The sequence below is a fragment of the Pinus tabuliformis genome, chromosome 2_2 (genome assembly GCF_031772625.1).
Source record: "Pinus tabuliformis cultivar Carrire ecotype Pingquan chromosome 2_2, CPIR1, whole genome shotgun sequence".
Taxonomy (NCBI): Eukaryota; Viridiplantae; Streptophyta; class Pinopsida; order Pinales; family Pinaceae; genus Pinus; species Pinus tabuliformis.
In genome coordinates this window covers 565,926,088-565,948,914 of record NC_142300.1, presented here as the reverse complement: position 1 = coordinate 565,948,914, position 22,827 = coordinate 565,926,088, and the positions used below count along the sequence as shown (strand labels likewise).

General features: G+C 38.3%; 2 pseudogenes; one reads left to right on the top strand and one right to left on the bottom strand.

The window, feature by feature from the left end:
* Window positions 1–2,251: 2,251 nt before the first annotated feature.
* On the bottom strand, window positions 2,252–19,291 carry LOC149193921 (putative purine permease 5; annotated as a pseudogene).
* An 84-nt stretch (window positions 19,292–19,375) lies between these two features.
* LOC149193920 (putative UPF0481 protein At3g02645 pseudogene) lies at window positions 19,376–21,034 on the top strand (annotated as a pseudogene).
* The last annotated feature ends 1,793 nt before the right edge of the window (window positions 21,035–22,827 follow it).

Genomic DNA, 22,827 nt, shown 5'->3' with positions numbered 1-22,827 from the left:
GGAAATGTTTGGGAAAATTCAAGAAATTTAGACCCCATTTCCATAACAGGATATTGTAGGTTGGCTCACCATAGTAAATGCATCCTTCTATCCTTATATTGTGTTATGGGTGGTAAAGTGGTGTGTTGCATTTCCATTTTTAGTATTGAAGAAATAATACCCATTTATTTTTTTTTATTCAAGGTATTCTCTAAAGTAAAACCTCTCCACACCCTCTTTCCAAAGAAGAAAATTCAGTTTATTTATGTTTTCATGAATTTAAAAAACTATTTAATCGATAAAATTTTAATATATATGTAGAGAGAGAGAGAGAGAGCTTCATACTTGGAAACATTGGGTCAATTGTTACTACTATAAAATTTAGGTGAGAGAGAGAGAGAGAGCTTCATACTTGGAAACATTGGGTCAATTGTTACTACTATAAAATTTAGGTGATCTACACAACCATCAAGACCTGGCCCTCTAAACTTGAGGGAATTGAACTTGGAACCTCTTTAACATAATACTTCATCTTGATTCTTCACAACCATCACCAATTCAATTGCTCGAAAAAAATTATTTTATTTATAATATTTAAATAAATATTAAACTAATTAAACAAGAAGTAAATATTTTTAAAATAAATTTATAATTATTTTAAAATCAAGATTAAATTGATAATTTTAAACTATGAAATATTTTAACAATATACTCTATCATTAACTAATTTATATTTTAACTATAATTGTTTTTCCAAACCATTAAATTTATGATTATATTTAATTCAATTTATTTATATAATTATTATTATATTTATTTCAAATTATTGGTTTTACTATTATAAATGTTTTAACCAATTTTATAATTAATTTATAATTTTTAACTATAAAATTTTATTTCGTATTAATTGTTGTGATTCGTCTTTTAGTTTTTTTCTAAATATAATGGATATTTTTTTTAATGAGTGGTGATGTTTTTTTAAGTGTCAATTTTCATTTGCTAAAAAGTTTTTATAATGTTTTTAATTATGTTGTTTTTAATTACGCTGTAAGGCATTCTTCTATGAAATGAAATCCCTTATATGTTAGGTGTATTGTCTTAATCCGTTGAGTTGATGTGTAACATGATCGAAAAGATTACCACCCTTGGATCATTATAGGTAGTTATAATAAGTTATAGTCAGTTCGCTACATACCCACACCCCTGTGAATCTTGAGAGACGATAAAATGGCGAGAGACGCGATGCCACTAAGCATTGTGGAGTCTCCCCATAATAACCCCTAGCATCAATGGCTTGCCAAGGGAGGGCTCCCTTCCTATTTCCTGGTTCCTATTTTTCCCAACCCATTATTTTCCAATGGGAGAGGGCTCTCTTCCTGTTTCCTAGTTCTGATTTTTCCTAACCCTTTCTTTTCCAATAGCAATCCTTCTTTTCCAATGGTGACGGTGTAGGCGTTGTTGTTGCACTCGTCTGTTGGTCCTTTGCATGATTGTTATGGACCTTTTGAATGAGTCATTACATGATTTTTATGGACCTTTTGAATGAGATGAAACACTTGTGGATACTTCTTCCCATCACAACCCCCTCCGTAGCAATGGCTTTCCCGAGGAGGGCTCTCTTTATGTTCCCTTGGTTCTGATTTTTCACATCCCCTTCTTTTGGAATGGTAATTGTGTAGGCGTTGCCATGACATCAGTCTCTTGGTCCGTTATATGACCGTTATGGACCTCTTGAATGAGCTGAAACATTTGTGGGTGCTACTCCCATGGGTAAGTGGTGAAACAAATAGCAGATTTGAAAATAGAAATTTTCAATTACTAAATGTTGTGTGAAGCAATCCAGACACGCATTCAAGGAGAAGAGCTGTTAGAGAAGGAAATGTGTGGCAATATGGACATAATCTGGGAAGCTATAGATTATTTCAAGGTTTCCCTTCATGTTGCAGAAGAAAAACATTTGGAGAACAAGGCTAGGCTTTGGAAATCATATTCCTCTATTATGAAAATGGAGAAGAAAGCCCATTCCTACCACTTTTAGAGCATCAAGATTGCACTTTCCATTATGTCTGCACACATTGCAAGTTATAATTGGTACATATATTCTTCTGAAGCAGTAAAAAAACACCAAGAGGGAGTAGTTGAGAAGGAGAAAAGAGAGAATGCAGAAAACTACAAAGGTAGTGCAAAAAGAATGAAAGAAAAAATAAGCGCGGAAGGGAAAGTGAATTATTTAAAAAAAATCAAATGACAGGCTTCATACTGTAGGTGTTTCTTAAAAAAAATTCCTATTCTTTAGTTGTTGTTCAACTTTGGCTTGTGTGGCAGTACCATTAATGTATGAACCAAACCCCCAAATCGTAAGTAGGACAGGAACAATCTTGAAGCCACCCATAGGGTCATGGAAATATACAACTTCTGCAATACCAGTCAAAGGGACTTGTATTGTGTCAAGCACTCCAATCATCATCGTCGATGTGAGGTAAAGCACTACTACACTTCCTAGTATTCCAAGATGGAAAGTTAAAGCCCCTAGAAAAGTACCATATAGTATGAAAGTACCCTGTGTTTAAACGCATGTGCCTCTAACTTCATAGCTGTGAAATTCTTATTTATAATTACACCAATTGTCGTAAAAATGAAACCGAACAGTGAAACCATAACCTGTTATTCTAGGACAACATGAAAAGATTCCCTTCCAAATATCTTAATGAAGAGAAGCTTTGATAATGCAAAAAATAGGCCAAGCAATAAGAGCCTAAAATGTCCCATATGAAGCTAGCAACATATTGGCGGTGGCTTACACCATTTGGCTTATCAGATTTTGAGTTTATGCCTATAATCAAATCTGCTACAGTTATAATCACTATTGAATTCAAAGTGGAAGCATTCAACTTCTTTCCTAAACATTGGTTGGATTAAACTCCACACTATCTCTAAATCTTTGTGTTTGTTTGTCTATTGCGCTCTTTGCAAATGTCCCAATTCAAGAAATCTGGGAAGGAGTTCCAAACCTCACTCAGGATTGGATTTTGGAAAGGGTCAATATTCTAGCTTTCAATAATCTAGTTTATGTACTCACAGACTCTATCCAACAATCTAAAGAGGGTTTTCATCTCTATCCCATAAAGAATAGGCTACGTTGCAATCATTGAATAGGTGATTTGTCATTTCTCCTTCAGCTCTGCACATCATTCAAATAGAGAGGCCTTTGTATCCTTTGCACAGAAAACAATCCTGAATTAGTACTTTTTGTGGGCCATCAATCAAAGAGTGGATGATATTTTGAGCTAAGAGTGAGAATTCCAAATCTTACCCCTTAAAAAAATGTTTTGTTTTGGGAGATAGGTACCTATGGAGTTGGTTGTTGATTCATTTTACTTGTAGATTTTGTCATAATAATTTCCATTAGTTTGTATTCATTTTCTATCTTCAAACTTCAATCATGTCTTGGCAATGTAATTTCCAACCATATATTTTTAAGATTGCATCTTTGAAATTTGTTGATTTAGGCTTGAAATTTCCTGGCATGCCAATGGAAGTTCCACCTATGAATTTTGGTTAGCATTTTTAGTTCAGTTTTCTCAAAGATTGTGCAATTTCCAGCTCTTTTTCTTCTATTCATGTACAAAATTCAATGAAAAATTAGTGTCAAATACATATTTTCATTGTTCTATTTTTCTAGCTTGATGCACTTGTTTTGTATGTGGCCCCTTTTCAAACCCTTAAGTCTATAAATTCCCCTCACCAAGTCATAATGGCTTCCCTGAAGGCTAATCATCCTTTGCCTTATGGACCAATGATCCATGTCAGTCTTTACCAAGTGCATATAGGACCAAATTCTAGAGACTCCCTGCAATAGAAAGGCATTAAACCTAAACCTAGTCAAGGAGGAGCTTGCACTCCTCCCATCATTTCCCTGCATGTCAAAATAAGGTAGCATAACCTCCCTCTTCGCTAGGGATTATGGGGTTGTGTTAGCACGTAGTGAGGTGGATGAGAAATACATAGGGGTGATTGCATCCACAGCTGATGGAATCCCCATTCGAGTGGTTAATGTCTTTGTCATTTAGTGTTTTTTCAACCCTCTCAAAGTTGCTAAGGGATATCCTCCAATCTCTACCAAATATTGATTGAGTTAGATTGAAATACCCCTTCATTTACAAGTTGATCTACCATAGCAGTAACTTTTCTCTTGGTGTGGGATAGAAAGATCACTAATATCTAGTTGCTCAACTCAATGAATAGGCAAAGGCCTAGTGATATCCTCCAGTTGTTAGAGATTTTATCTACCTTAACATTGTTTATAATTTTCCCCATAGCTGAAATGAGGTGTTGGTAATCCCCTTCCACTATTAGAGTGTTGTGCTTCTACTCCTTTTGATAACTACAAATCCTTTATCAAAGTTGTTGATTATGCTCCATTTTTGGATTTATTTCCCATTCTCATTGAGAAGATTGAAAGAATGCTTCCTATAGAATCTCTGAGCATCACCGCGCCAGGTGTTAGCTACCTATACCAATAGGTTTCATTTTTCATGATTGGCAGGGGAAGTGCCAAATATGCTCTACTTTGGTGATGCAAAGATTTCATATTTTTGTGCAAAACACCTATCTACAGTTGATTGATACTGTCCTACTTCTGAATGGGTGATCCAACAGTCTAAGCTGGGTCATGCCATATTTCAATTTTTGTTGATTAGAGAGAGAAATATGTCCAAATTGTTCAATCTTGGCAGATCAGTAGTTTGGTAGAGAATGAAGGTTCCCAATTGCTTAATCTGGGGCCTTGGAAGTAATAAGGCTAGCCTTAGATAGAAAATCAAAAGGAAATGCAAAAGGAAAAGAAAGAGAGCAATTGAGGGTTTGCCAGTCTAAGTGCACCCTCCTTGAAGTAACAAAAAATGCTAGGCAATAGAATGGGTAGGTAGATGGGGTTGCAGAAGCATGATTTCTTTCATATCACTGGCCTAAGCAAAGGAACACATGGTGGCCAGTGCAGATCTTCCTATTCAGCAATTTTGTGGCAACAAAGTGAAGCATGTCTAATTTCCCAATCATTCCCTATCAAACTTTTTTCTAACATCCCACTATCACCTTGGTTCATGACAGAAATCAAACTCATTTGTTAATTCTTGTTATATAGAAGAGCCACATTTCTTGTGTAAAAATCTTTTCATTTTGATCTACTCTCATAACTAAGTTTGTTCCCCAAAAAAAACTTAGTGTTTGCTTCCTCTCTTCCATATCTCCCATCCAATATTAACTACTAACTCTATCATTACTTAACTCCCTATGTTCCCCTTTTCCCTATTATTATATCACTATTGTATATAAAAACCCCAAAAAATGTATATACCCCTTCCCCTAGGCAATATAGCCTTATAGCTCCAAAAGGTCAGAGCGCAAAGAAATTGAAGCGCTAAAGGCAAAATAGCGCTAAAACCATGTCTCAGGATTAAATCAAGACCTGCTTGGTTTAACAGCCCTAAGCGCGTTTTATTAATCAAATGTCCAAAATCCGTTTTGTCCACAAAACATTGCAAAAACCCAAAAACCCGCCGATGGCTAAAGTTCCGCCCTGGCGCGCATTCCCAGAAAAAATAATTGTTTATTATCCGCTCCCCGCCGTATTGTCCGATCAGATCTGCTCCCCGTCAACCGTCGGATCTGGGCCCTCCCATCCGACGGTCCTCTGCAATATCGGGCTGCCTCCGGTGGCGGTACTTTAGCGCCCGAAAATGTCAGAATGATGACGTAGGGCGCTGGACACGCGTCACAATTTAATTGTATCGGGCGGCCTCCTGCCAAAACCGCGCCCGTACGTTAAGCGGTCCGAAATTACCGCTTACCACCTTCTGTTTACCGCCCGCCAAGTCAACCCTACGTCACCTCCACGCCATTGCCGAGTCAGCACCACATCAGCGCCCGACCCGCCATCGCTCCGAGCTGTCTGCCACGTCCCCCGTCCACGTGGACCCCTCACAGACCGCCACGTCATCATTCCGTACCATGACCCCACCTATGACGTCATCCGACAAAAGCGCGCCAAAGGCCAAATTTTCTATATTTTTGCCCAAAATCACGTTTTTTCACATTTTTCACCAAAAAACTACTGTGCCTCCTGCATGAAATTTCACGACGTTCTCGCCGCCAACCTGCAGAAACTGATTCAAAGCCGTGGCCGCCCAGAATTCAGCTTGGATAAGCCTCCACCCATCGCGCTGTGACCAGGTATTTACCAATTCTTCTTGCACCTAGTTCAGTTGGTTCTTCGCTGTAAAAAACGCCCAGAACTGCCTTTTTTCCTAAAACTCAAGCTTCCTCGTCCTGCAAGTGATTCAATTTCTTCCAAGAGTGACCAATTGTGCCCCTTTTTACACCAGAACTGCCCTGTTTTCACTGAAAATCCTTTTACCTCAATTCGTCGTGCAAGGTCACATTTGCCTACATTCCTAAGTGAAATTCTGCTTGAAAAGCACCAAACACATGGAGACACCAGTAGCTCTAAACATTCCACCTTTAAATGCCCCACACAGAGAGCTAGAATGGCTGCCCCTGGCTGATAGAGACTACCAGATGGCAGAGGTAATCCCAGATTACAGCAGGTATCATATTCATTTAATCAATGAGCTAAAAGCCAAACATCTCAATGGAACTGATATTCTAGGGATTTGGGACTCCTATTTGCCCATTTTCAATCTTCCTCAAGTCAATGTCCTCCCAGATTTAATCCATCGATGCAGTGCCAACTATGATCCATGTCAGAGAGCTGTCCTCAGTCCCTCAGGCTCAGTCTTGTTCTATGTCACCCCTGAGGCTATAAATCAAATGCTGCACTTTCATACTACAAAGCCATTGACTCCTCTATCCATGATGCACTTGATAGACCAAGGAGGCAAGCTGTCCAGTGCCCAAATCGTAAAGATTAATCAACTATTCATTCAATCAGGCTCTCAAACTGTGAGGTCTCCTCCTATTGGAAATGTATATCTCAATGAGTTGGGCAGGATTCTTGTGGATATGATCAGTTATATCCTGGGTTACAGGTCAACTGAGGATGTTGATGAAACCATTCTGGCTATGATGTCTGTCTTCTCCCCTGGAAAGCCTCCTTCGGTTCACTATGATTATGCTACATTCATTGCCAACAAAATTCACGAGCAATTGATGAATTTAGAGAGGGAAAGGATGTTTAGATACACTTCTTACATCTATCACTTGTTCCTATTTAATCAGCCTGACAGCTTCCCTATTACTCTCAAGAAGTTTGATGCCCAGGGGAACCAAAGGTCTGTGGTATTTTGGTCTTCAATCTTTCATCACACATCTTTTTCACCATATAGCTACTGTGAATTCATAGACCTTTTCATCCATCCAGCCATGTCCTTGCTGTTGAGTTCTCCTCCTCCAAGATTGACAGATGAGATGCAAAGAATCCTCCAGCTCTTAAAGGCCTACGACATTGGGGATTGGTACTTTTACCAACACCATACAGTGATCAGGATATATGGTTGTGAGTTAGCCCCATACAGGCTACCAAGATATGTCCCTATGAGACTTTTTGCTTTAGAATATTTCAGACAATTTGGAAATGCGGACATGATCCATTTCCACAGCAAAAATAAAAAGGCACAGCTCAAAGTCAAAAACCAGCTAGGCCCATTTATTTATAACAAAAGAGAAGAGGCATGGCAAGAAGCAGATAAGATCCTGAAGTGCCTCGAGTTGCAAACCAGTTTCCTCTCGTTACCCTATGACCCCAATCACTTCATTAGTCTTAGAAGGGTCAAATATAAATTGGCTAGCTATGATCATCTAAGGTTACCACATATTGAAAAATATGCAAATCAATTAGAATGGAAAGAGGGCACCCTAGAAGAGGCAAGTTCTAAAGAGGAAATAGCACAAAAAGCAGCAAAGAAACTTGAGAAGGAAGCTGACTTGGAATATTGTGGACAGGTTTCTTCTTTTCATCATACTCAACTTGGAGCAGCTACCTCATCTTCTACAACTCCCCAGCAAGCAGCTCAAACCACTACTCTAGCAGCTGGCACAGATAAGGGGAAAGAAATGGAGCAGGATCAGACACTCCCAACAGCAGAACAGCAGAAAGAACAGACAGAACAGCAAGAAGAAATGGCTGAGGCCCCTGTATCCACAGAGCAACAGGTTCAAGAAAATGTGCCTCTAAGGTAGGAAATAGCAGTGGAGACCTTGGTGCTCCAAACCCTGATGAATGAAGAGAAAGCCAGGAAGAGGGACAGACAGCAAGAAACCCCCCTTACTACATCAGCAAGTCAACAAGGGGAGAAAAGGCAAAGACTAAACCCTTTTTCTGAAGAAGAGATGCCTATTGGACCATCCATGGGTATGGGCCCCCCTAGTATGGAAGCATCAGCCAGTTCCTTCGAGCAGGAACAAGAGAGACCACTTGGAGGAGAGGTCAGCTCCTCAAGCCAGCAAAGAAGGGGAGAGTCTGGAATCAAAAAACAATTTATGGATATAAAAGCTAGGAATGAGCCAGTCAGAATCCAGCTTTACAATCATTTGCTCAAGATGGCTCCCACCAATCAACAGAGGCTCATGTCAGCATATGACATTGCAGAGGGGAAGATGACTATGAGCCATTTCATGCCTACCATGCTGCAACCACAGTCAGTTGCAGATTACATCAGAACCAACCTAGAAGTGTTTGCAAAAGACATCCACCCAATGGGCCAAATAGAGCTACATAAGCAAACGGGTGAGATGGTCTACTCTACTCTTGCAGATAAAACACTTCTAGCACACAAACTGCAAAATTCTCTCCATAATACGACTGCCCAACTAGAATTGGAGAAAGCTTCTTCTCAAGCCAAAGACAATAGGATTAAGTCTTTGGAAGATATCATCATAGAGCTTGGGCATGACCCAAGTGATCCCAAAGCTGTGCAGGCGCTGATGAAGAAAAAAGATGAAGATATGTCAGCTTTGAGGAAGATGGTCAAACTTCCAGCAACCCTTCACCCCCAAACAGAAGATGTTGCTCAGCAGAGAAAGGATCAAGATGTAGCGGCCATGCTGTTGACATTACACAAACAATTGGTAGAAACAGAAGGACGATTGGTAGCAAGAGAGGGTGCATTAGAGGCAGCCCTGAAACAAAAACAAGGAGAGCAGATACCTCAGCCCTCTCAGCCAGTAATAAATCTTGAGGAGCCTCCTCAAATTATAAGTCTGCCCCTGGTACAAACAACAGAAGCAAGTGCCTCAATTGCTGGGCCTCAAGCCACAGAAAAGGAAGCAACAGCAGAGCAAGTCCCAGGCCTCGGTATACGAGATATGATGAAGGAGCTGCAAGCTCTTGAAACCCAAATGATTGAGCTGAAGGATGCCAAAGAAAAGCTGGCCCAGCTAGACGAGAAATATGACAAATCTAAGCAGCAAGTGGCAGAAAAGACCAGGGAAGTTAGGACACTAGAAAGAAGGATCAAAGAGCTTGAAAAGGAGCTCACCATGAGCAAGGTCATAACTGAGGTCAAGAAGATCCTGTGGGCTAAGATTGGCCAGTCAATCACAGATCAGTGGCAATACATAGAGACAATTCATGAGCAAATGGATCTACTGAACAAGGCTCATGCTGAAAGTCAAAGGGCCAGAGCCTCTCTGGGAAGTATGCCTGATATTGCTACCAGGATGATCAATGTCCTGAATAATAGAACTGGCCTTCAATTGGCAACAATGGGTATCAGGGATAGGACTGATACAATTTTGTTAATCAAAAGGGTGCTCACCCTCCGGAACTATTTGCAGACATTAGAAAGAAAGTGCCAAGATATTCAAGTAGAGGTCAATGCTTTTGCCACCAAAATCACAGCATTACATGGCAGAGGGCTTCCCAGCCTAGTGACCAGTGCAGGAAGACTGTTGTCCCATGAACAGTATGCTAAAAGGGTCAACAATTATGCAGCTAATCAGTTGACAGGTACAGCAAGCAGTCCAGAAGGAGTTGGGCCACCATCAGGGCAAGAGATTTATGATAAATTAGAGAATTTATTCTTCATTGAACATGAAATTAAGCACCTTTTTGAAGTGACCCCTAATTATTATAAGTATACAGAGGCAGATGAGACCCTAATCAAGATGCAGAGACATCAAATGCCCACTGAAGAGTGGTGGACGAATATGATTAAAACTTTTCTTTAAATCAAGTCTAAATTTTGGTCTAGAAGTTTTTCACAACAACAGGAAAGCAGTTGGATGAGGTGGATAGTGGCTATGCACAGCTTGAGCATCACAGATGAGCTGTCCGAATATAGCAGTACCCTGACGCGGTAGCATAAAGGCAAAAGCAATCGAAATCGCCGCAAGGAACTCAGATGGCCCATAAACCCAAAAGTCAAGAATTTCTGACAAACAGCAAGCAGCTGTTGTATATTTATTTAAGTAGCTTTTAATTTTGTAAGAAATATCTTAGAAAGTTGGTAAGAGAAGTTATTGTGCAATAACTCATTGCTGAGATATTTTTGTGATATTTTGTATATATGCACCCCCGCATAGCTTATTGGGGGTTGTTGTTGCTCAGTTGTTCAAGAGAACTCGGCTGTATATCCTCTGAAAGATATAATGCAAAGGAGCTGTTGGTTTCCAAAAGAATGAGTTTGGCTTGGATGTGATGTGATGAAACTATTGACTGCTGTAGGATTCTCGTGTTATGGCATGATACAATAAGTGTTTTCTAACTGTATTTGTGTTTCATTTCTTGCATAATCTATTTATGATGTTTGGTGATTAGTCTTGGTAGAAAAGAAAAAGAATAGTTCAGGATTTGTCCATTAAGAACACCCTAAACTCAATCTTTACTACTAAATATGTTTTCTCCAGGATTAGCTGCGACTATGGAATTCTTAAATGCTCCTATTTGCTCTAATCACATGATAAGTCTGTATTCAGTAATTCTCACTTGCTGCTGATTAGGATTTGTCCGTTATTCCCTGTTACACTGTGAAAGAACTCTTAACTGCCTTTTTCTGGTGTGATTTATACTGTTTCTTGTCTAAAAAAAATCAAAGTTTGTATCATGAATACCCATCTGGCCCTGCAGTGAACCTCTCTTTATCACAGATATCAAATGCTATTCATTTCTGGACTCCACATGCCCAATGGATTGAACTCTCTTTGATACTTGCTTGCCCTTCTTTGAACAATAGCCGACAACCAAAATTCAAACAAAACTCTCACCTCATAACTAGCCTAAAATCTTCAAAAAACAAAGTTAAAACTAAAAAGAGAGAGCCCTCTCTGATTACGGGTAGGCTAGAACCTGTAATCCAAAGCTTGGTTAGTGGTTACCCCGGCCGTATTCCCTCAGGAGTCAAAGGGAACAACCTGGGTGTTAACACCAGGCACCAGACAGTCTTGAGTCCTTATAAGCCCCATAAAAAATAAGTTTAAAAAAATGAGTTGGGGTAGCGACCAATGTTCCTTTGATTGAGGGTTAGGTGATTTTCTTATGGGGGCATGTAGTATATGGCATCTATCCAGATCTCAGTTTTGGAATATGATTGATTCCACACCCTTGACCTATTAATCTTCCATTGTCCAGTTTTTGGCACTAATAGATTCCCAAACATTGGTTGGATTAAACTCCACACTATCTCCAAATTTTGGTGTTCGTTTGTCTATTGCACTCTTTGCAAATGTCCCAAATCAAGAAAGTTGGGAAGGAGTTCCAAACCTCGCTCAGGATTGGATTTTGGAAAGGGTTAATTTGCTAGCTTTCAATCGTCTAAATTATGTACTCACAGACTCTATCTGACACTCTAAAGAGGGTTTGCGTCTCTGTCCCATAAAGAATAGGCTACTTTGCAATCGTTGAACATGTGATTTTTCATTTCTCCTTCAGCTCTGCACATCATTCAAATAGAGAGGCCTTTGTATCCTTTGCACAGAAAATAATCCTGAATTTTTACTTTTTGTGGGTCTTCAATCCAAGAGTGGATGATATTTTGAGCTAACAGTGAGAATTCCAAATCTTACCCCTTATTTCTCTCTTATCATTTGTATGTAAACTAATTGCTATCATGTATATGCAAACCAATTGCTATGATGTGGGCTTGTGTGACCTTAAAACTTCCATCATCATGTTCGCCTTATCTCAAGTTCTCCCAACTAGAACAAGTCCTCATTTGTTAGGAATTAAGTTGAAGCTCTGTTTCCTACATGGATTGCGTGTCCCATTATTTCCAAACTCTTTCCATTATAGCCTTTGTCTAGACACACTCTTTCCAATAATGGAAAACCTCTGTCCACCTCTTCTGGATCATAAAGGCTTTAGTTTATTCACCTCTTCTGATCATAAAGGCTTTAGTTTGTTGACAGAGGGAATTTTTTCCAGGATGGGTTCCTATTCGCAAGCACATCTGCCCAGAACAGAGTTGACTAGTCATTTAGGTATGACTTCCAACTATCAACCCTCGCAATTCTTATTTTGATTCCACGCCTATTTCAAATAAACACACTCTAATTACTTTGTTTGAATTCGTAACTTTTTGTGCACTTTTGTGGAGCTTCCCAATATATCCAAGCTCACAGTTAACCAAAGTGTACAGTGCACTTTCAAAACATAATTCTTACTGGCCTTTCACATTGATAAAGATGTTGCAGCCTCCTATTACAAAAACGCTTAAATCAACCAGATTTCTGTCCATCATTGTTGGATTTGATAAAACAATGATCCTCCTCTAGAATCAAACATGCACAAAATATTTTTCCTAAAAAACTTGGACTATATGAAAAACTGGGAAGGAACACTATCTATAAAGATTATTTTTAAACATGATAGTAGTTGTCGACTAACACCTACAACTAATTGCCATAAGATTTTCAAAACTGTTATCATCGCAGAGTTAAATTCATAGTATTAATAAAACAGAAACACATTATAGTCAGAGTTGACAAACACTTGCTTGATCATTATGAAAATAATCCGATCAATCTCTCATTCAATTTGTACTGTTATATGGCTATGAATAATCTTGTACTACTTTTCAATTTACTATATTACCCTTTGAAAAACCATATCAACATTTGCATCTAACTAAATTTTTACATGGCATGCAAGTATTTCCTTATCAATATACTCTATTAACCTTTGAAGAACCATATTAACATTTGCATCTGACTGAATTTTTACATGGCATGCAAGTATTTCCTGACTGTAATGACCCAAATGTGCAGTTCATGCACAGTTAAGACACCAGAAATTGCACACAATCCTTATTCAAACCTTATAGCATCAATCTCACGAGGTGCACTCACCATCAAAACTTATAGAATATGCTTCAATATCTTTAACTTCTAATATTCTTCAACATCTTTATAATGATCCCTAGTACAAGTACTGAGAAAAACCATGTACATATCAAATCAATTATTTTCTAGTCGAGCTTTACCCAAATGACTAATCCTCCAATCATGACCCCAATACTCTGAACCAAATAGCCACAACAAAACAAGTTGTTGGAACTGCATTAGTACTACCAAGGAACTGTGTGGCTAGTAGACCAACAAGGGTAGAGCTCTGCATTCTGGTACAAAGTGAAATAGTTCTGCAAACACTCTTCTTTCCTGTTGAACAATAAGAAACAGTCAGACAGTTATGTTCCACCAAGACAATACAAAACCTATTAACTTTTTGCCTCAAACTGTACTGATGTCTCTTTCCCAGATTGATATGTGTAAATAGAATATAGAACACTAGTATTTTTATGGAGATCCTGATACTGATAATGAGAGATCCTTGCAATGATATTGATAATGAGAGTTCTAGGGCTCAAATTACATATGTTGTGTGTCTTGGAGACGTAAACATATTGGAGGTGTGAAAACAAAATTTTATGATTAATGAACAACCATTTCCGCTCATCAGTAGGGTTGATTTAGTGCAGCATGAAAGGATTTTTCATGACATTAATGATGCAGAAATTTTTTAGCTGTTGATACCTTCAACTCTTGTAAAATTATGCAAAAAAATCTAGTTGGAGCATGTATTTATGAGGCTGCAATTTATTGGAGACAACAACATTTTCAATTGGTGCTTGCAGGGATTTTCAGCCTCATAAGAGACAAAAGCAAGCCCTAAATCATGGATATATTTTCTCTTTCAAATATTATCCTTATCCTCATCTTTCATGTGCATTTCTGCATGAAGGCAGTGATGGGAGGCTGCAACTATGTTGCATAATTTTGGAGCTACCTAATCCCTTGTTGCTTGATGGCATAACAAATAATAGTTCAAGTCTTGATGATGCTTACAAATGCCCTATCCAACAATGGATAGAACAATCTTGTAAAGGTACACACCAACCTTGGCATGATTATGATTTTCTTGTCTCATTTTGAGAAGCTCACTTCTATTTCCAGCGAAGTGGTGATAGAGATGTGAGTCTATGTTTCAAGGAAATTTGACATATCCTTGTTTGGTTTGTGGCCAAACACAAAAGAAAATCTCATATTCATCATTAGATAATATGACGATTGCATTGGCTAATTGATTTTACCTAGCACTTGCATGTTGTTGATTAAGAGTAGGATACAAAGAATAAGATCAATTATGTGCATATTTACATTTTTATTGGGTTGCCTCCAACATTTTCACTTATGCCTTTCTTTGTAAAAGCCATTTTTGAAATTTATGTATCTTGGAAAAGAACTTTTGACTGTATGTGGGGTTATGGGATGTGAGCACCAAATGATTTTCTCACTTTTGCAGCAGTTTTAACAAGTAGAGAACTAGAGTTCTCAAATACCCTCCAAGAGAGTGTTTGTCCCCCATATGGAGCCAAGTGCTACCCCTAAAAAATGTACGTGCATTTTGATAAGAGTAGCACAAGGAAAAACAAATATATATAGATATATCTGAAAATAGAATACACAATAGTAGGGAAAACTGTGAGATGGATCTAGTTGATGAAAACATAAGTAAAAGAGTTGTAAAAGCTCAGATAAAATGCATTTATGAATCTGGATTAGATCCAACTTCTGCAGATGTTGCTGGCATAATACACTCATTTGTCTATCCCTAGGGAAGTAAGGCTACATGATCTTAGTTATTGACCAGAGATACCTACAGGAATCATGATTCCATTCCTTAATTCTTAATCATGTAAGACCAGTTTTAGGCTGAAGATAATATAGTGTTTCCTTGTCCCTCAATTCAGCACAAAGATTCAATCCAAAATCTATGCAGGGGATTTGAAATGGAAAAAGAATAGTATGGAATCTCTGCTCCTTGAGGATAACAACACATGAAGCCATGAAGCCTAACAGAGATATCTTTGAGAAGACTAAGTTTGACTCATGTCAAAACAGACCCTACAGTCATTCTTGCCAAGTTTGACTTTCCAATCCTTGAATCCATATGCTAAGTTTGACCACTCCATAACCTAGTTTGACCTCTTGGGTATATTTGGAATGTATTAATTCTATCTAGCCTAAATTTAAGCCTTAAATAAAGTGTTTTACACCCTAACTGGCCCTTCTCATTTTTGGTTAGCAAACATACTCATAAACTAAGAGCCTTCTCTTATTTTCAATACAATACCCAATCAACATCAAAACTTCCACCTCTGAACAGAACTCCAAACCACCTTGATAGCTTGCAAGTTTATGCTCTTTAACAACTATGACCTGGACATCGGGAAGTATACCTCTATGAACAAACTAAAAACCCCCTCCAGGTACAAATAAAAGCAATCAGCAAATTGTCGAGCTGTAATTTTATGTTGCCCTAACAGAGTGAAATATAGCAGAGAAACCATATATTTTCCCCCTCAGTTCGTGTTCCATTATAAATTGCAATTTTATGCTGCCCCAACTGAGTGAAATATAGCAAAGAAACCATATCTTTTCTCCCTCGGGTCGTGTTCCATTATACATTGCAATTTTATGCTACCCCAGCAGAGTGAAATGTAGCAGAGAAACCATATATTTCCCCCCTTAGATCGTGTTCCATTATAAATTTATTGGGTATGCTAATCATCTCCATCATTCAATTTTATTGCTAAGCCATGGTACTCAAATTGCATACACATGTTGAAGGAATTTCTCCATGAGCGTGTCAGAGCTTATAATCACTATTGAATTCAGAGTGGAAGCATTCAACTTCTTTCCCAGAGTGAAATAAGAAAATATTGCAGTAAATGTGAGTGATGATGAAGCAAGAAGAGAAGAAGTTGATGCAGGAAAAAATGAATAAGCCCACACATACATTAGGTTGTCAATAGCACTAAACAAGCCAAGCACAACATATGACATAATGAGTTTCCAACTAAGTGGTGTATGTGAAATTCCTTTCTAAAAATAAATGGGAAGTAGAAAAATAGTTGTTAGAGGCCAACCTGCTACTTCTATCCATAATAACAACCACCTACTCTTTCCACCATCAACATAGTATAGACGAGAAAGGAGGTCAGAAGTTGAAAAAGAAACAAACATTACAGAGCTACTCAGGAAGAAGAGCACCTAGTGAATAAGGTCAGAGTAGTTGTATATTTTATTATCTGTTGTCTGAGGTTATCTTTTTTATAGTGTATTGGTTGAGTCCTTTGGCTTCTACTCTTTCTGTTTTAATGTAGCTGCCAACCTTTTCAAGATGCTTCAAAAACATAGGCTAGAAGATAACGCTGGAAAGGAAGACACTCTTCTGAAAAAAACTCAAGCTAAGGCAGAAGGGCACACTGTTGAAGTGAAGAAGCCTATCATGAAATATAGAAATAATCATGTAAACTACCTTATTGAGCAGGTATTGCAATTGTAATTTTTCATGTTTCTCCAATATGCATTTTAATATGTTACTCAACATGCCTAGATATTTTTCATGGTTCATAAATTACTTGAATACATTCATAGATTCTAGGCTCCTGTTTCCAGCGTTGAGATCATTACAATTGACATCAAGCTGTTGTTTTAACTTATCACAGGGTCCATCAATCTTATGCCAACTTCTCCATAATTATTGGGCGAGCCTTGAATGTCTGCATAAGGCCTCCCTTAGGGGTTTTGCCTCTTCAATAATTGCGCTTTCCCGCTCAAATTTGATGGTACTGGGTACCAATAACATTCATTACAATCCATTTTCCTGATAAAACTGTGTACTTCTCTGTGACTAGAGGATTTTGACATTATCTAGCTTCATTTACTCATGGTAATAATAAAAATATGATTATTGTTCAGATTTAACCATTTAAACTATGTTGCACAAGTTTCTGGTATGTGGGTACTTTCAATACGCGCGAACAAGTATTCGGCACAGCTAGAAGTATTGCTCAAATTTACAAGAAACGTTAAGTTGGGAGCGACAATAATATAATATATTAAATAGTAATATATATTAAAAATAAAATAAAATTATTTATTTATTTCCATCCAAAACTTGCTAATCAAATTCCATGTTGCAAAGAAACATGCAAAACTCCCAAACCTGAAAAAAGGTTGTTATTACTCGATTATTAGGTGATTTCATGCAACGATATATGTTAAGTCATTGGTTCGATTCTTCTTCCTTGATGTAACCTCACCAATATTATATATATTACATCTAATTATAATAGAGATAAGAAAAAATAAAATATATATTAATAGTAATTAAAAAAAATTAAAACAATAGAGTTTAAATCCAATGTTATTTTAAAAAGAGTTTGTATAATAAAATTATAAATTTTCAAGTTAATATATATTTTATACTTAAATAAATATGAAAATTAAATTAAAAATTGTTTTTTCATAATATTTATATTTCATAATTTCAACTATTTTTTTTCTTTAGTATTCCATCTTTTGTCCATTCAGCTCGTGCGATAATGATGGTTTTTCCAGTGGCCAACAATCTTCCTAAATTCTTTTATATCCATCCGCCATCCGCGTATATGAGGAGAATGAATAGCTTTCCAATGACAAAGATCAGGATTGGCCAGACGCCTCATCTTCATTTGGATAGAAGGGCTTTCCATAAACATGTTGTTTCTCTTAGTTCCAAACCCATATCCAAATCTAAACCCAACAGCATACCCTTCCCTTAGCACAATACCTTCAGTTTAAGCAACACCCAAGCTTGCAACGTCAAATAAACCTAAATTTGCACTCATTCATTGCAGTGAAGCTCTCAAAACATCAAAAATTAATTGGAGTGAAGCTCCCGAAAAACTTCAAAATCCCTATTGAAACTCCAAACAATTTTGAAGTGTTTTTGATCAACTCCCAAACTCTCAAGCTCCCAAAAGCAAGGGAACTTCAAATACATGCTCTCCCATCCCTGGGAGCGGTACCGGTGTAAGTATGCATTTAAATCAATATTAATATTCTTCTCACGATGAATGACAACTCAGTGGTTATGTTTTTCTGTGACGAGTTAGCGCCTAACCAGCCATATATCAAGTATTAAATGCACCGGGAGATGCACGCGACATAGCCCGTTAACACGCAAAATGCCTTTTTTTTATTTAGTGACGAGTTTTCAAATTCGTGTGTTAACGAATTATCTCGCATGCATCTCCGGGTGCATTTAATACTTGATATATGGCTGGTTAGGCGCTGCCAGCTGCTCCAGCCTCCTAAGCATCAGAAACGAAACGAGTAACTAGTTTCTATTTTGAGAAAGAAATGAGTTGAGAAAGGAATTAAACACTTCCTACTAAGGCCAAAGGCAGGCGAAGGCTGCTCGCTGAAATGTAACGTACATTTAAACAAAATCTTCGAGAAGAACTATCAATGTGTATCTAGGAATGGTGGATATGGATCACGCATAGCTCAACCTGCTCGTCACCCTGGAATCAGGGACTGTCAATGGTTATATTAGATTAACTAAGTGTGTGGCACTTAGCTGTTTAATCTTTTGGACCAGATCTGATTTAAAGATAATGATGAGAAAGTGGCGCAAGCGTTATGGGCAGAGGAGGTTGTGGACTGACGTTCAACTTACATTGGCTTTGTCTGTAAGCTGCAGTCTGTAGGTAAGATACTAGTCTCATTCATAAGAAGGAACATTAATCCTAGGCATTGAAATGTTGTCTTCGCATTACACGCACATTAAAAATCAAGAAAGTATTTTCTTTAAAACATGAGATATGTATTATCCTGAATTTTAGGCGCAACAAAAGGGGCAATTGGAACAGTAGAATGTGAAAAAACCGAAATCCTGTGAGCACGTGAATAACACCGGCTTTCATGCAAGCAGCTAAATATAGTGTCGAATAACAGTGTAGGGTTGTTTATTCAATATTGAATCTGACTGTTTAACAGTTTCTATCAGGGAAGGGAACTTTGCAGTACCCATTCCCTTCGGCCTCTCTACTCCCTAACCGTTATTGATATTTCCCCGATTTCCTCCTTTATTTTCTGTAATATTCGACTAGGAAACATGGAACCCAAAACTGAGGCTGAAGTTAAAATCGATGAGAATGGGTGGGTTATTCGAATCAAGCAAGGTCTGGACCTACAGCAACAAGAAATAGTTCCGAACGAGAAGTTCTGTGTGTCAGTGTTTAATGTGCCGAAGGAGTTGTTGGCAGTGAAGCCTGAAGCATACATTCCTCAGTCGATTTCCATCGGCCCCTACCACCACTGGAGATCTGAGTTTTATGAAATGGACCGCCACAAACTGGAAGCTGCTCGCAGATTTCAGAAAAGAATCAACGGTCGCAAGTTCGAGTCCGTCGTTGTGGAGGAGTTTATGAAGTACGACTGGCGAATCCGAAGCTCATACCACAAGCTCATCGAATACCAGGAAGAAACCTTGTCGTGGATCATGGCTCTGGACGCCGTCTTCCTTCTCGAATGTCTGCAGTTTTATGTGAGACGCGCAGACCAAAGCTTAGACGCAGATGTCAGACAGCTTGGACGAGTCTTAGATCCGACTGGCACCAGCGCTACCCACAACTCCATTGTCAGAGATCTGTTCATGCTTGAAAATCAGTTGCCGCTATTTCTTTTGCAAAAGCTTTTGGAGTTGCAGTTGGGTTGTGAAGCCAGAGCAGAGGAGAGGCTATGCAATCTCCTAAGACTTGTGTGTCAAGAATTATCGCCTTTCGCTTTCAAGCTGCCCAAAGATTCAAAGGTCCATACAATCCAGAGAGGCCATGTTCTGGAGGTGCTGTACTATGCTATTGTTCCTATTCCCACCAATCAAAATCCAAATCCAGATGAGGAAGAGATAGAGGTTACTGACAGAGAGGAGACTTCAACCATTACACGAGACTCTAGTATGGTCTGGAAGGCTATGTTCTCTTTAACCGCTGGCCGTGTTCAATTTCTCAGGGACTCAACTCAGCGAGTGCTCAAAGGGAGGGCGGTGCAGTTCACAATGAACTTGATCTTCGGTATTCTGTCACTTCTGACTGTGTTAGTGAGACCCTTGGCTCGTCTTTTCAAGAAGGATACCGTAAGGACTGAGGAGGGGGATAACGAATCATCTATTAATATCATACCACCTACGCGTGACGAACTGGCTATTCCATCTGTGGCCGACTTACACTCTGCCGGAGTCAAATTCGTTCCAACTGATGGCGACCTCAACACAATACAATTTGATGAGAAGACCGCCATGCTTTACCTTCCCAAGGTGACGTTGGACACAAACACAGAGGTAATCTTGAGAAATCTAGTGGCATTCGAAGCTTCGGCTGCGCCTGGTGCTATGGTTTTCACGCGATACACCGACTTTATGAACGGGATGATCGACGCAGAAGAGGATGTGAGGTTGTTGAGGAAAAGCGGAATTATTTCGAACCACCTACAGAGCGATGGCGAGGTTGCGAGCCTGTGGAATAGCATGGGTAAATGCGTCCGTCTCACAAAAGTGCGATACCTGGACAATGTTATAGCCGATGTAAATCGATATTATAATAGAAAATGGAACGTCGTCGTGGCGGCGTTCGTCAACAAACATATATTTGGTTCGTGGCAATTCCTATCTCTGGTAGCTGCAACCATCCTTTTGCTTCTCACTTGCTTACAGGCTTACTGCTCTGTCTTTGATTGCAAGAAGTGGTTAAGCAAGACCAATTTCTTTCAACACTAGAGGTACTCACAAAATCTTTTTGGCGGTTAAATGGGTTAAATGGCTTAATGTCCAAATTCCACAGCACCCCACTCCAGGACGGCCACTTAGATTTTTATTTGCAGTAAATATTAGCTATTTTGCAGGTTTAATAGTTACTGTTTGGGAAAGGGTAGAACCAAGCACGGTCATGTTGAGACGGTCGCAGAATCTAGGATTCAATTTTTCTCACGCGTGATTCTACAGATGCTTGGGCGATTGCTGATATTTGAGTCTTATTTCCATGGCACTGGATTTTGTCGTCATGGCTAAAATGTATTTCAAATTACCTATTCTCACTGATGGGTGAAAATGTTTTGCACCGTCCGCCCTTGTCAGTCACAAAGTTTTCGATGTAATTGTCTCCATTGCTAAAATTTATTTCTTTCGAACTAAAGATAACCATAATTATGTGTATGTGTTTTCGTCATTTTCAATTTGTTATATGGAACCTACCCGCCGTATTAAAAGCCATTAATTTTCTCTTCTTTTTTTAGTATGAACCTACCTGCCGTATTAAAAGCACATTAATTTTCTCTTTTTTGTTTTTTCGTTTTCGATATTTGTTTGTTTCAGTCCTTGTGTAAACTCTTCACTATTTTATTGAACTATATGTTTAGCGTTCCTTCCATTTAAAAAAGTATTATACAATATAATTTGTCGAGAGTGCTCTAAATAGGTGAAAGTGTCATATGACGCTTTCTGTGCGTAGAGTGACAGGGTTTGTGCTGATTCTATCTAACTAGCAATTGTTTCAAAAGGTACAAAGAGAGGCTGATAGAATTATTAAATTAGAATTGTTGAATTTCTCTAGAAGAGATGTTGGTTCAAGCCTAACCGATGAGCAATTTGAGCTGGCTAAAGGCCTTCTAATTGTTTTTTATTATTGTAAAATTATATTGATAATTCATTGGTTTTACTTTCAAAAGCTTGAAGGAATTTGAAGAGCAAGCATAGAATTGCTTTGTGGGATTTGATCCCAAAGTCCTTGATTTGTAGATATATACTCAATGAAATGTTAATTGGTTGAAAGTCTTAATTGGTTTGTGGAAAACCTTGTTTTCTTGCACTGGATCATTGTGCAATTAATTTTCTTTAAATGTTTTGCCGGATGAGAAAACTTTATACGTACGCCATTAAAACGAAATCATCAGTATTCAATGTCAAATCCTTCACTTCCTGTTATAGCTCCGACGACCAATTAAATATAAATCAAAATGAAAATAAACTGATAGTAAATATCTATATCATAACCTGGAGGAGCTGCCTAAAGTATAAATCCGAAATTTTAATAGCTATTGGAAAGACACAACAAATCTAATTATATAAAACGCTCTCAAACACTTCATAGGATGACTGCCCTAATCCTGCTGCTGATTTTGATATTGAGATTTATTTGAGGAGCCAGGACGGCTGCCTTGTTCCGTAGATTCAGTCAACAGCAATTGAGGAGAACCCCGACTCGCCTGGACTCCATGCGTATAGCCATAATCAGCTGGATAAGTCTCCAAAGCATAAGATCGTTTATTTAAATAAGCCTAAAAACCCAAATGAAAGTGTAAAAAACAACCAAAACAAAAGACAATTCAGAGTTGGTCATTTATTATTAAAGGACAAAGAAGGGGAAAAGAAAATTATAAAACAAATATTCCAAAGGTTAAAAGCCATGGATCCAACCACTTAGCCAAGTTATAGACACAACCCATTTCGCCTTTCTAACAATTTAAATCAAAATCTTTAATCTCTAGAGCTAATGCTGTAGATCATTCTACAAG